The sequence below is a fragment of the Styela clava genome, chromosome 11 (genome assembly GCF_964204865.1).
Source record: "Styela clava chromosome 11, kaStyClav1.hap1.2, whole genome shotgun sequence".
NCBI lineage: Eukaryota > Metazoa > Chordata > Ascidiacea > Stolidobranchia > Styelidae > Styela > Styela clava.
This window is the reverse complement of record NC_135260.1, coordinates 1752718-1766931: the sequence shown is the minus strand read 5'-3', so window position 1 is coordinate 1766931 and position 14214 is coordinate 1752718. Positions and strand designations below refer to the sequence as shown.

Genomic DNA, 14214 nt, shown 5'->3' with positions numbered 1-14214 from the left:
TTTGTTATTATTGATTACATGCGTTAATTTATTGATTGCATGTTTTTCCTCATAGGTATTTTATCTCTGGTGTATGGCTTAACGCAAGCATCGAGTCGCTGATATAACTCGCTTGTTTATTATTGAGGCCTGACGTGTTATTGACAAAGCTTTTTGATAAGCGGATGCCCATTGTATTGCACATAACCCAGATAGTTCGACAGTATATATGAAAGTTGCCCTTCTTTTAAGCTTGTTTTTTATTATATGTGCTCAAAGCTAGGTTACGTGCACTCACACAGTATCAAAAGTTATATATAAACTCTCACAAGCGCGTGGCACTTCGGTGATCGCCCGTAACTTGGCGAGAGTTTAATTTTTCGATTAAGTCCGGTTCAATAAAAATGTATCAACGTTAATAGTCAGTCAGTCTAACTAAATTTAATGAGATATCTACTAGGGATGCAAAATGAAGGCTTTGAACCTGCGCTAAAGTACTGATTTGACGTAGATCTCACTATGTAATACTAGATATAGGTAGATTTCAAGCTATGGTAAAACTCGTGCTCAACCGTGTGGCGCATCGTGCTAAGTGTCAGATATACGCTCGTTACCACACCTCTGATTACTCTGCGTGGGTTCGAATTCCATTAAGGGATAGTTTTCAGAACCCTTCGTCGTCGTAAGGTAGTCAATGTTACCGCAGGTAAGTTACGGCTTCCGCTACCATTAAGTGCTTGCTTCCGAAATGAAATAACTGGCCTTGACTGATAACCGGGCGATTGGCGTGATCCGTCATATGACTAATTAAGTCGTCTTATCTCGATTTCTCATATCCTAACTCACTCCATAGTAGCACCGATTATTCTGCCATATATAGTAGGCCTATATCTATTAAGACGCATTCGAAATATCGATGACGGGTCTCAGTGACTATTCGTAAAGTTGCGTTTCGCCCCTGTTAGTTATTTATTATTCAGTCCTCGACAATCTGAAATATTTTATAACATATTCATTTTAAATTATGTTTTGTTCAGACAGCATTCCTTTTATTTTTGATAAAAGCGAAAAGCCTACGGCACCCGGTATTCCCAGCCGGTCACCCATGCAAGTACTAACCGAGCCCGACGTTGCTTAACTTCCGAGATCGAACGAGATCGGGTGTATTCAACGTGGTATGGTCGTAGGCGATATCGACGAGACATATTCGGTTATTTATATTTAGGCAACGCCTAATGAGAGAGAAGCGAAGCGCAACTGTTTCGTTTGTAGAGTCACAAACAATGAAACTCAGGCAGTCGCTGTTTCGCTCAGTGGCTTACCGCCGACATTTTCTACCAGTGTCAAATTTTGTTATTATTGATTACATGCGTTAATTTATTGATTGCATGTTTTTCCTCATAGGTATTTTATCTCTGGTGTATGGCTTAACGCAAGCATCGAGTCGCTGATATAACTCGCTTGTTTGTTATTGAGGCCTGACGTGTTATTGACAAAGCTTTTTGATAAGCGGATGCCCATTGTATTGCACATAACCCAGATAGTTCGACAGTATATATGAAAGTTGCCCTTCTTATAAGCTTGTTTTTTATTATATGTGCTCAAAGCTAGGTTACGTGCACTCACACAGTATCAAAAGTTATATATAAACTCTCACAAGCGCGTGGCACTTCGGTGATCGCCCGTAACTTGGCGAGAGTTTAATTTTTCGATTAAGTCCGGTTCAATAAAAATGTATCAACGTTAATAGTCAGTCAGTCTAACTAAATTTAATGAGATATCTACTAGGGATGCAAAATGAAGGCTTTGAACCTGCGCTAAAGTACTGAATTGACGTAGATCTCACTATGTAATACTAGATATAGGTAGATTTCAAGCTATGGTAAAACTCGTGCTCAACCGTGTGGCGCATCGTGCTAAGTGTCAGATATACGCTCGTTACCACACCTCTGATTACTCTGCGTGGGTTCGAATTCCATTAAGGGATAGTTTTCAGAAAACCTTCGTCGTCGTAAGGTAGTCCATGTTACCGCAGGTAAGTTACGGCTTCCGCTACCATTAAGTGCTTGCTTCCGAAATGAAATAACTGGCCTTGACTGATAACCGGGCGATTGGCCGTGATCCGTCATATGATTAATTAAGTCGTCTTATCTCGATTTCCCATATCCTAACTCACTCCATAGTAGCACCGATTATTCTGCCATATATAGTAGGCCTATATCTATTAAGACGCATTCGAAATATCGATGACGGGTCTCAGTGACTATTCGTAAAGTTGCGTTTCGCCCCTGTTAGTTATTATTCAGTCCTCGACAATCTGAAATATTTTATAACATATTCATTTTAAATTATGTTTTGTTAAGACAGCATTCCTTTTATTTTTGATAAAAGCGAAAAGCCTACGGCACCCGGTATTCCCAGCCGGTCACCCATGCAAGTACTAACCGAGCCCGACGTTGCCTAACTTCCGAGATCGAACGAGATCGAGTGTATTCAACGTGGTATGGTCGTAGGCGATATCGACGAGACATATTCGGTTATTTATATTTAGGCAACGCCTAATGAGAGAGAAGCGAAGCGCAACTGTTTCGTTTGTACAGTCACAAACAATGAAACTCAGGCAGTCGCTGTTTCGCTCAGTGGCTTACCGCCGACATTTTCTACCAGTGTCAAATTTTGTTATTATTGATTACATGCGTTAATTTATTGATTGCATGTTTTTCCTCATAGGTATTTTATCTCTGGTGTATGGCCTAACGCAAGCATCGAGTCCCTGATATAACTCGCTTGTTTGTTATTGAGGCCTGACGTGTTATTGACAAAGCTTTTTGATAAGCGGATGCCCATTGTATTGCACATAACCCAGATAGTTCGACAGTATATATGAAAGTTGCCCTTCTTATAAGCTTGTTTTTTATTATATGTGCTCAAAGCTAGGTTACGTGCACTCACACAGTATCAAAAGTTATATATAAACTCTCACAAGCGCGTGGCACTTCGGTGATCGCCCGTAACTTGGCGAGAGTTTAATTTTTCGATTAAGTCCGGTTCAATAAAAATGTATCAACGTTAATAGTCAGTCAGTCTAACTAAATTTAATGAGATATCTACTAGGGATGCAAAATGAAGGCTTTGAACCTGCGCTAAAGTACTGATTTGACGTAGATCTCACTATGTAATACTAGATATAGGTAGATTTCAAGCTATGGTAAAACTCGTGCTCAACCGTGTGGCGCATCGTGCTAAGTGTCAGATATACGCTCGTTACCACATCTCTGATTACTCTGCGTGGGTTCGAATTCCATTAAGGGATAGTTTTCAGAACCCTTCGTCGTCGTAAGGTAGTCAATGTTACCGCAGGTAAGTTACGGCTTCCGCTACCATTAAGTGCTTGCTTCCGAAATGAAATAACTGGCCTTGACTGATAACCGGGCGATTGGCGTGATCCGTCATATGACTAATTAAGTCGTCTTATCTCGATTTCTCATATCCAACTCACTCCATAGTAGCACCGATTATTCTGCCATATATAGTAGGCCTATATCTATTAGGACGCATTCGAAATATCGATGACGGGTCTCAGTGACTATTCGTAAAGTTGCGTTTCGCCCCTGTTAGTTATTTATTATTCAGTCCTCGACAATCTGAAATATTTTATAACATATTCATTTTAAATTATGTTTTGTTCAGACAGCATTCCTTTTATTTTTGATAAAAGCGAAAAGCCTACGGCACCCGGTATTCCCAGCCGGTCACCCATGCAAGTACTAACCGAGCCCGACGTTGCTTAACTTCCGAGATCGAACGAGATCGGGTGTATTCAACGTGGTATGGTCGTAGGCGATATCGACGAGACATATTCGGTTATTTATATTTAGGCAACGCCTAATGAGAGAGAAGCGAAGCGCAACTGTTTCGTTTGTAGAGTCACAAACAATGAAACTCAGGCAGTCGCTGTTTCGCTCAATGGCTTACCGCCGACACTTTCTACCAGTGTCAAATTTTGTTATTATTGATTACATGCGTTAATTTATTGATTGCATGTTTTTCCTCATAGGTATTTTATCTCTGGTGTATGGCTTAACGCAAGCATCGAGTCGCTGATATAACTCGCTTGTTTGTTATGGAGGCCTGACGTGTTATTGACAAAGCTTTTTGATAAGCGGATGCCCATTGTATTGCACATAACCCAGATAGTTCGACAGTATATATGAAAGTTGCCCTTCTTATAAGCTTGTTTTTTATTATATGTGCTCAAAGCTAGGTTACGTGCACTCACACAGTATCAAAAGTTATATATAAACTCTCACAAGCGCGTGGCACTTCGGTGATCGCCCGTAACTTGGCGAGAGTTTAATTTTTCGATTAAGTCCGGTTCAATAAAAATGTATCAACGTTAATAGTCAGTCAGTCTAACTAAATTTAATGAGATATCTACTAGGGATGCAAAATGAAGGCTTTGAACCTGCGCTAAAGTACTGAATTGACGTAGATCTCACTATGTAATACTAGATATAGGTAGATTTCAAGCTATGGTAAAACTCGTGCTCAACCGTGTGGCGCATCGTGCTAAGTGTCAGATATACGCTCGTTACCATACCTCTGATTACTCTGCGTGGGTTCGAATTCCATTAAGGAATAGTTTTCAGAACCCTTCGTCGTCGTAAGGTAGTCCATGTTACCGCAGGTAAGTTACGGCTTCCGCTACCATTAAGTGCTTGCTTCCGAAATGAAATAACTGGCCTTGACTGATAACCGGGCGATTGGCGTGATCCGTCATATGATTAATTAAGTCGTCTTATCTCGATTTCTCATATCCTAACTCACTCCATAGTAGCACCGATTATTCTGCCATATATAGCAGGCCTATACCTATTAACCGCATTCGAAATATCGATGACGGGTCTCAGTGACTATTCGTAAAGTTGCGTTTCGCCCCTGTTAGTTATTATTCAGTCCTCGACAATCTGAAATATTTTATAACATATTCATTTTAAATTATGTTTTGTTCAGACAGCATTCCTTTTATTTTTGATAAAAGCGAAAAGCCTACGGCACCCGGTATTCCCAGCCGGTCACCCATGCAAGTACTAACCGAGCCCGACGTTGCTTGACTTCCGAGATCGAACGAGATCGGGTGTATTCAACGTGGTATGGTCGTAGGCGATATCGACGAGACATATTCGGTTATTTATATTTAGGCAACGCCTAATGAGAGAGAAGCGAAGCGCAACTGTTTCGTTTGTAGAGTCACAAACAATGAAACTCAGGCAGTCGCTGTTTCGCTCAGTGGCTTACCGCCGACATTTTCTACCAGTGTCAAATTTTGTTATTATTGATTACATGCGTTAATTTATTGATTGCATGTTTTTCCTCATAGGTATTTTATCTCTGGTGTATGACTTAACGCAAGCATCGAGTCGCTGATATAACTCGCTTGTTTGTTATTGAGGCCTGACGTGTTATTGACAAAGCTTTTTGATAAGCGGATGCCCATTGTATTGCACATAACCCAGATAGTTCGACAGTATATATGAAAGTTGCCCTTCTTTTAAGCTTGTTTTTTATTATATGTGCTCAAAGCTAGGTTACGTGCACTCACACAGTATCAAAAGTTATATATAAACTCTCACAAGCGCGTGGCACTTCGGTGATCGCCCGTAACTTGGCGAGAGTTTAATTTTTCGATTAAGTCCGGTTCAATAAAAATGTATCAACGTTAATAGTCAGTCAGTCCAATGACATTAAACAACATGATAGGCAACTCTGACGTCACTCCATAAGACTGCAGGCGAAAGATTGTATTTCATGATACGCTCCAATTCACATATTTCTCGTCGCCTTTCGCGACCGTTTTCCGCTCGCTCTTGCTACTCGGCGGCTTTTTTACGTGTAGTACCTGCCTTTTTGCGCCTGTAACAAAAGAAAATAATCTCTATATCTAAGAAGTTTGTGAAGAAGAAGTTATCTAAGAAGATTTGTGTGGAACATTTTGCAGATAATGACAAAGTTCAAAGTTAGTAATTTTGATGTTTGCACTTAAACATTGCATTTTCATTTAAAGAGGGTGTCATACAAAACTGTTTTTACTTCTCTTATTAACGATGCTGTGATACAATTCTATAACACAAAGTTTGCACCTATAATTTATTAGACATATTACATATTCAGTTTATCGTAGGTAACATTGCTGGTACATAATGAATCGTAGATATGTTTGTGTCTAAATTTAGGAATTTAGCTCATAGCCCACTAATTAATATTATCTTCTATGCAGGAGGTTCCAGGGCTGAATTCAACTTGCAGCCTTACCGATCACTTGACGATGCTCATTTAGTTTGGCTCGAGCAAGTCTTCTTGAAATGCTTGTGTGAATGGAAACTACCTATATATTTTGCCTTCCTCCGATATTAGACAACTTTATTCTGAGGGATTTCGCATATAATTCTCATTGATTGTTGGCTGTTTATAATTCCTATTAATTGTGAATTCTGATTATAACAAAGAGTTGAAAATTTTTTTACCTAATTTACTGGCACCTTTTTCTTGTCAATACTCCAAGCTGAGGTAATAAACAAGACAATACATTTATGTCATCTGGAAGCAAAATATGCACACTAATTAATAGTTTGACACATTGAGATAATACATCATGACAGAAAATACAAGTTAAAGATAAGTATGAGCATCACATGGTAATTAAAATTAAAAAAATGAACAGGGGCTGTGGAGTATGAAAAGTTCAAGACAACGAAAAGAACAAATGTTCATTGCTAATGAACTCTCGATTTTGCCTCCATTGCTTTGTGAAGGCCAATATATTTCGAGTGGCTGAATTGGTTTACCTTTATGATAGCAACGATTTTGTATTTAATATAGCGAGTTTTTTTTCAATTTAATTGAAGTGATATTCTTTCCCAAAGCTATGCTTGAATCCTCTAGAATAGATCAGTGGTGTCAAACTCATGGGTTTTCGAGAGCCGCATTGCATTTTGGAAATTGTAAAAAGGGCCGCAAACAGTTTTTGATAATGTATACTTGAAAGATATTTTTAAGATAGTTTTAGTTTGTGACCTATATTGTGATGCAACTAAACAGTTTAAGTTTTATTATTTTCTTCAATTTCAAATGCAATTACATATTAATATTTGCATTCCACTATTATTGCAACATTTGCAAGTTACTGTATTTATTATAAAAAATCATAAAATTCCATGTACAACCATCAAAATCATTTTTGAACAAGCTTTGGATAAGGAAAAAATAATACATACACTAAAAATGACTTAATCTAAATATATGAACCTAAAATTAACAAAAATACTACAGTATATACTCAATGTTTTTTTAGTTACATTTGTTCTGACGTTTGGCATCTTTTTTGTGTCACCAGCATACTAAGGCCAGGCTGAAATGATTTTATAGTCTAACTAACGAGGTCACATGATCATGGGTTAATCTGGATCTTTGCGAATGTTTAATTAATTCCAGTAATGCAAAAAAGTTACTCACTGCATGTATAGATCAGTAAAAAAACAAATGACAGATTTTTTCGACAAGACATTTCGCACCACATTGCGTGGCATAGGATTGCTTGAATTATTATTGATATTGCTTTTTAGTAACTAAGTCGTTGTATAATTATATTAATATACAAACACATGGAAATTTTCTGTTCGAAGTTGGTCTTCGAATTTGTCATATTGACTGCTGAGCTTATTGTGTTTTTTCATTGTATTGATGGAAATATGACAAATTAAACAATGTGCTTCAGAATTTTGTGAAATGCAGAAATATTGCAACTCCCATTTTCTTCGAAAATGCCACCTTCTTCATGTACTTTGCGTTTAATTTAATCACTCAAGTGTTTTATTCAAGTATTCTTTGGCTAGCTTGTTGTGTATTCTTAATTGGGTCAAAATGGGGACAAAAAAAAATAATATTCCAAAACTACTTTCAGTAAATTGTTTTCTGTGTGAATAATCAATTTCACTTTTAAAGGTTTGAAAAATATATTACATTTAGATAAAAAAAAACTTCCAAAATACTATTACAATTATTGTTAAGCGTTCTAGGGCCGCACTGGAAGTTCTCTGGGGCCACGAGTTTGACATCCCTGGTCTAGATTGAAGTTGTCCAAAATATATATATAAACAGTATTTTATCATGAATGATGATTATACCCCTTCCGGAATTTCTTCTATAATACTACCAAAAGTTGATGAACCAAATATAACACTGGTGCAGTGAGTTACCCGTAATCCTCATTTTCCAAAGCTGTTTTAAGTATGTCTGGCGTGTTTTGTGCCTTTTTACAAAGAAGACCGCCTATGCAATCCTACGCTTTGGAATTTTTAGTTATTTTCCTCAAGCCCTGCAGGATGTGGGGGCCATACACAAATCTACCGGATGGTCGAATCTCGAATGTCTTTGCATGCTTCCATAGGTTGTTTTTCTATTGCAAACATTCATGGAGTACTCTAATTATATTTCTTGGAATCACACTGTCACTGATATGTCGCCAGATTTCTGATATCTCCCCTCTGGTATAGTTGTCCTGTGAATAAATAATGGGAAATTGAGATTAGGCGAATAGTTGAAAATTTTGCTTTATGTCGGCTTAATTTCTTGATTGATATACTTACTATTTTTGCTATTGCCTCTTGTGCTGCAGGAGTCTCACAATGCTTAGACAGGTTGCTCCACAACTTTCACATCTAAAGAAAGAGAGGAGATTTATTAATTTTCGTTAAGAATAAATAAAGCAGTCTATGTGATTTAGAATGGAAAAGCTAATAAATCCAATATCTCATGTTTTATGTAAAAAATGTTTTACTGAATTTGGTATATAAACCAGCTAATAAAAGGGTTTAGTCAGAAAATTACAAGCATTGGTGGCTCCAAATACTTGAGAGATCAGACTATACAATATAGACCGGTATGAGTGAAATGTTAGGTGAACTTGTGAACACTTTGATTCAATACGCAAATAAAAGTGAATGTGCAATAGTATGTTACAATGAACAGCAATCAGCAATGAGTACATATCCTCACTGATTAAAAAAATCTAAACGGAGGTGCATGAACTATTTGAAACCATAAGGGGTAAGTAAATATGCAATTTCGGCAAATGGGCAACTACGTACCGTACTGAATTAATAACTTTGTAGTATTTGACAAAGGCTGGCTTTCCACACGTACTTAACAGTGCGATGCCCGGGTGTGATATACAACAATAGTATTTACCTTACCTTTTTCCGATTTCTTTTTACCTCAACTTTCCAAAATATCATTAAAATCGACAACAACTGTCAAAGCAGGCGCGAACACTATTCGTGCTATGCCTTGAAAGCAGCACACATCCGCTCGTTTTCGTCTCGCCAAGTATGTGCATTGGAGCGTGCTATCGGATACGATCTTCGGCCAAAAATGCCGGAGTTGCGCATCATGTTGTTTAATGTCATTGGTCAGTCTAACTAAATTTAATGAGATATCTACTAGGGATGCAAAATGAAGGCTTTGAACCTGCGCTAAAGTACTGATTTGACGTAGATCTCACTATGTAATACTAGATATAGGTAGATTTCAAGCTATGGTAAAACTCGTGCTCAACCGTGTGGCGCATCGTGCTAAGTGTCAGATATACGCTCGTTACCACACCTCTGATTACTCTGCGTGGGTTCGAATTCCATTAAGGGATAGTTTTCAGAACCCTTCGTCGTCGTAAGGTAGTCAATGTTACCGCAGGTAAGTTACGGCTTCCGCAACCATTAAGTGCTTGCTTCCGAAATGAAATAACTGGCCTTGACTGATAACCGGGCGATTGGCGTGATCCGTCATATGACTAATTAAGTCGTCTTATCTCGATTTCTCATATCCTAACTCACTCCATAGTAGCACCGATTATTCTGCCATATATAGTAGGCCTATATCTATTAAGACGCATTCGAAATATCGATGACGGGTCTCAGTGACTATTCGTAAAGTTGCGTTTAGCCCCTGTTAGTTATTTATTATTCAGTCCTCGACAATCTGAAATATTTTATAACATATTCATTTTAAATTATGTTTTGTTCAGACAGCATTCCTTTTATTTTTGATAAAAGCGAAAAGCCTACGGCACCCGGTATTCCCAGCCGGTCACCCATGCAAGTACTAACCGAGCCCGACGTTGCTTAACTTCCGAGATCGAACGAGATCGGGTGTATTCAACGTGGTATGGTCGTAGGCGATATCGACGAGACATATTCGGTTATTTATATTTAGGCAACGCCTAATGAGAGAGAAGCGAAGCGCAACTGTTTCGTTTGTAGAGTCACAAACAATGAAACTCAGGCAGTCGCTGTTTCGCTCAGTGGCTTACCGCCGACATTTTCTACCAGTGTCAAATTTTGTTATTATTGATTACATGCGTTAATTTATTGATTGCATGTTTTTCCTCATAGGTATTTTATCTCTGGTGTATGGCTTAACGCAAGCATCGAGTCGCTGATATAACTCGCTTGTTTGTTATTGAGGCCTGACGTGTTATTGACAAAGCTTTTTGATAAGCGGATGCCCATTGTATTGCACATAACCCAGATATTTCGACAGTATATATGAAAGTTGCCCTTCTTATAAGCTTGTTTTTTATTATATGTGCTCAAAGCTAGGTTACGTGCACTCACACAGTATCAAAAGTTATATATAAACTCTCACAAGCGCGTGGCACTTCGGTGATCGCCCGTAACTTGGCGAGAGTTTAATTTTTCGATTAAGTCCGGTTCAATAAAAATGTATCAACGTTAATAGTCAGTCAGTCTAACTAAATTTAATGAGATATCTACTAGGGATGCAAAATGAAGGCTTTGAACCTGCGCTAAAGTACTGAATTGACGTAGATCTCACTATGTAATACTAGATATAGGTAGATTTCAAGCTATGGTAAAACTCGTGCTCAACCGTGTGGCGCATCGTGCTAAGTGTCAGATATACGCTCGTTACCACACCTCTGATTACTCTGCGTGGGTTCGAATTCCATTAAGGGATAGTTTTCAGAAAACCTTCGTCGTCGTAAGGTAGTCCATGTTACCGCAGGTAAGTTACGGCTTCCGCTACCATTAAGTGCTTGCTTCCGAAATGAAATAACTGGCCTTGACTGATAACCGGGCGATTGGCCGTGATCAGTCATATGATTAATTAAGTCGTCTTATCTCGATTTCCCATATCCTCTCTCACTCCATAGTAGCACCGATTATTCTGCCATATATAGTAGGCCTATATCTATTAAGACGCATTCGAAATATCGATGACGGGTCTCAGTGACTATTCGTAAAGTTGCGTTTCGCCCCTGTTAGTTATTATTCAGTCCTCGACAATCTGAAATATTTTATAACATATTCATTTTAAATTATGTTTTGTTAAGACAGCATTCCTTTTATTTTTGATAAAAGCGAAAAGCCTACGGCACCCGGTATTCCCAGCCGGTCACCCATGCAAGTACTAACCGAGCCCGACGTTGCCTAACTTCCGAGATCGAACGAGATCGAGTGTATTCAACGTGGTATGATCGTAGGCGATATCGACGAGACATATTCGGTTATTTATATTTAGGCAACGCCTAATGAGAGAGAAGCGAAGCGCAACTGTTTCGTTTGTACAGTCACAAACAATGAAACTCAGGCAGTCGCTGTTTCGCTCAGTGGCTTACCGCCGACATTTTCTACCAGTGTCAAATTTTGTTATTATTGATTACATGCGTTAATTTATTGATTGCATGTTTTTCCTCATAGGTATTTTATCTCTGGTGTATGGCCTAACGCAAGCATCGAGTCCCTGATATAACTCGCTTGTTTGTTATTGAGGCCTGACGTGTTATTGACAAAGCTTTTTGATAAGCGGATGCCCATTGTATTGCACATAACCCAGATAGTTCGACAGTATATATGAAAGTTGCCCTTCTTATAGGCTTGTTTTTTATTATATGTGCTCAAAGCTAGGTTACGTGCACTCACACAGTATCAAAAGTTATATATAAACTCTCACAAGCGCGTGGCACTTCGGTGATCGCCCGTAACTTGGCGAGAGTTTAATTTTTCGATTAAGTCCGGTTCAATAAAAATGTATCAACGTTAATAGTCAGTCAGTCTAACTAAATTTAATGAGATATCTACTAGGGATGCAAAATGAAGGCTTTGAACCTGCGCTAAAGTACTGATTTGACGTAGATCTCACTATGTAATACTAGATATAGGTAGATTTCAAGCTATGGTAAAACTCGTGCTCAACCGTGTGGCGCATCGTGCTAAGTGTCAGATATACGCTCGTTACCACACCTCTGATTACTCTGCGTGGGTTCGAATTCCATTAAGGGATAGTTTTCAGAACCCTTCGTCGTCGTAAGGTAGTCCATGTTACCGCAGGTAAGTTACGGCTTCCGCTACCATTAAGTGCTTGCTTCCGAAATGAAATAACTGGCCTTGACTGATAACCGGGCGATTGGCGTGATCCGTCATATGACTAATTAAGTCGTCTTATCTCGATTTCTCATATCCAACTCACTCCATAGTAGCACCGATTATTCTGCCATATATAGTAGGCCTATATCTATTAGGACGCATTCGAAATATCGATGACGGGTCTCAGTGACTATTCGTAAAGTTGCGTTTCGCCCCTGTTAGTTATTTATTATTCAGTCCTCGACAATCTGAAATATTTTATAACATATTCATTTTAAATTATGTTTTGTTCAGACAGCATTCCTTTTATTTTTGATAAAAGCGAAAAGCCTACGGCACCCGGTATTCCCAGCCGGTCACCCATGCAAGTACTAACCGAGCCCGACGTTGCTTAACTTCCGAGATCGAACGAGATCGGGTGTATTCAACGTGGTATGGTCGTAGGCGATATCGACGAGACATATTCGGTTATTTATATTTAGGCAACGCCTAATGAGAGAGAAGCGAAGCGCAACTGTTTCGTTTGTAGAGTCACAAACAATGAAACTCAGGCAGTCGCTGTTTCGCTCAATGGCTTACCGCCGACACTTTCTACCAGTGTCAAATTTTGTTATTATTGATTACATGCGTTAATTTATTGATTGCATGTTTTTCCTCATAGGTATTTTATCTCTGGTGTATGGCTTAACGCAAGCATCGAGTCGCTGATATAACTCGCTTGTTTGTTATTGAGGCCTGACGTGTTATTGACAAAGCTTTTTGATAAGCGGATGCCCATTGTATTGCACATAACCCAGATAGTTCGACAGTATATATGAAAGTTGCCCTTCTTATAAGCTTGTTTTTTATTATATGTGCTCAAAGCTAGGTTACGTGCACTCACACAGTATCAAAAGTTATATATAAACTCTCACAAGCGCGTGGCACTTCGGTGATCGCCCGTAACTTGGCGAGAGTTTAGTTTTTCGATTAAGTCCGGTTCAATAAAAATGTATCAACGTTAATAGTCAGTCAGTCTAACTAAATTTAATGAGATATCTACTAGGGATGCAAAATGAAGGCTTTGAACCTGCGCTAAAGTACTGAATTGACGTAGATCTCACTATGTAATACTAGATATAGGTAGATTTCAAGCTATGGTAAAACTCGTGCTCAACCGTGTGGCGCATCGTGCTAAGTGTCAGATATACGCTCGTTACCACACCTCTGATTACTCTGCGTGGGTTCGAATTCCATTAAGGGATAGTTTTCAGAACCCTTCGTCGTCGTAAGGTAGTCCATGTTACCGCAGGTAAGTTACGGCTTCCGCTACCATTAAGTGCTTGCTTCCGAAATGAAATAACTGGCCTTGACTGATAACCGGGCGATTGGCGTGATCCGTCATATGATTAATTAAGTCGTCTTATCTCGATTTCTCATATCCTAACTCACTCCATAGTAGCACCGATTATTCTGCCATATATAGCAGGCCTATACCCATTAACCGCATTCGAAATATCGATGACGGGTCTCAGTGACTATTCGTAAAGTTGCGTTTCGCCCCTGTTAGTTATTATTCAGTCCTCGACAATCTGAAATATTTTATAACATATTCATTTTAAATTATGTTTTGTTCAGACAGCATTCCTTTTATTTTTGATAAAAGCGAAAAGCCTACGGCACCCGGTATTCCCAGCCGGTCACCCATGCAAGTACTAACCGAGCCCGACGTTGCTTAACTTCCGAGATCGAACGAGATCGGGTGTATTCAACGTGGTATGGTCGTAGGCGATATCGACGAGACATATTCGGTTATTTA

The 14214-nt window shown here is 38.8% G+C and overlaps 8 non-coding genes across 8 annotated transcripts; all 8 read right to left on the bottom strand.

The window, feature by feature from the left end:
- Nucleotides 1–1049: 1049 nt before the first annotated feature.
- On the bottom strand, nt 1050–1168 carry LOC144430214 (5S ribosomal RNA). Its single transcript, XR_013479370.1, has one exon. It is a non-coding gene; the product is annotated as a 5S ribosomal RNA (ribosomal RNA).
- Nucleotides 1169–2375: 1207 nt separating this feature from the next.
- On the bottom strand, nt 2376–2494 carry LOC144430087 (5S ribosomal RNA). The gene has a single exon (XR_013479332.1). It is a non-coding gene; the product is annotated as a 5S ribosomal RNA (ribosomal RNA).
- Nucleotides 2495–3702: 1208 nt separating this feature from the next.
- On the bottom strand, nt 3703–3821 carry LOC144430203 (5S ribosomal RNA). Its single transcript, XR_013479362.1, has one exon. It is a non-coding gene; the product is annotated as a 5S ribosomal RNA (ribosomal RNA).
- Nucleotides 3822–5025: 1204 nt separating this feature from the next.
- LOC144430041 (5S ribosomal RNA) lies at nt 5026–5144 on the bottom strand. The gene has a single exon (XR_013479286.1). It is a non-coding gene; the product is annotated as a 5S ribosomal RNA (ribosomal RNA).
- A 4946-nt stretch (nt 5145–10090) lies between these two features.
- LOC144430191 (5S ribosomal RNA) lies at nt 10091–10209 on the bottom strand. Its single transcript, XR_013479359.1, has one exon. It is a non-coding gene; the product is annotated as a 5S ribosomal RNA (ribosomal RNA).
- A 1207-nt stretch (nt 10210–11416) lies between these two features.
- On the bottom strand, nt 11417–11535 carry LOC144430093 (5S ribosomal RNA). Its single transcript, XR_013479339.1, has one exon. It is a non-coding gene; the product is annotated as a 5S ribosomal RNA (ribosomal RNA).
- Nucleotides 11536–12743: 1208 nt separating this feature from the next.
- On the bottom strand, nt 12744–12862 carry LOC144430179 (5S ribosomal RNA). Its single transcript, XR_013479357.1, has one exon. It is a non-coding gene; the product is annotated as a 5S ribosomal RNA (ribosomal RNA).
- A 1204-nt stretch (nt 12863–14066) lies between these two features.
- Nucleotides 14067–14185, bottom strand: LOC144430167 (5S ribosomal RNA). The gene has a single exon (XR_013479355.1). It is a non-coding gene; the product is annotated as a 5S ribosomal RNA (ribosomal RNA).
- Between the last annotated feature and the right edge of the window lie 29 nt (nt 14186–14214).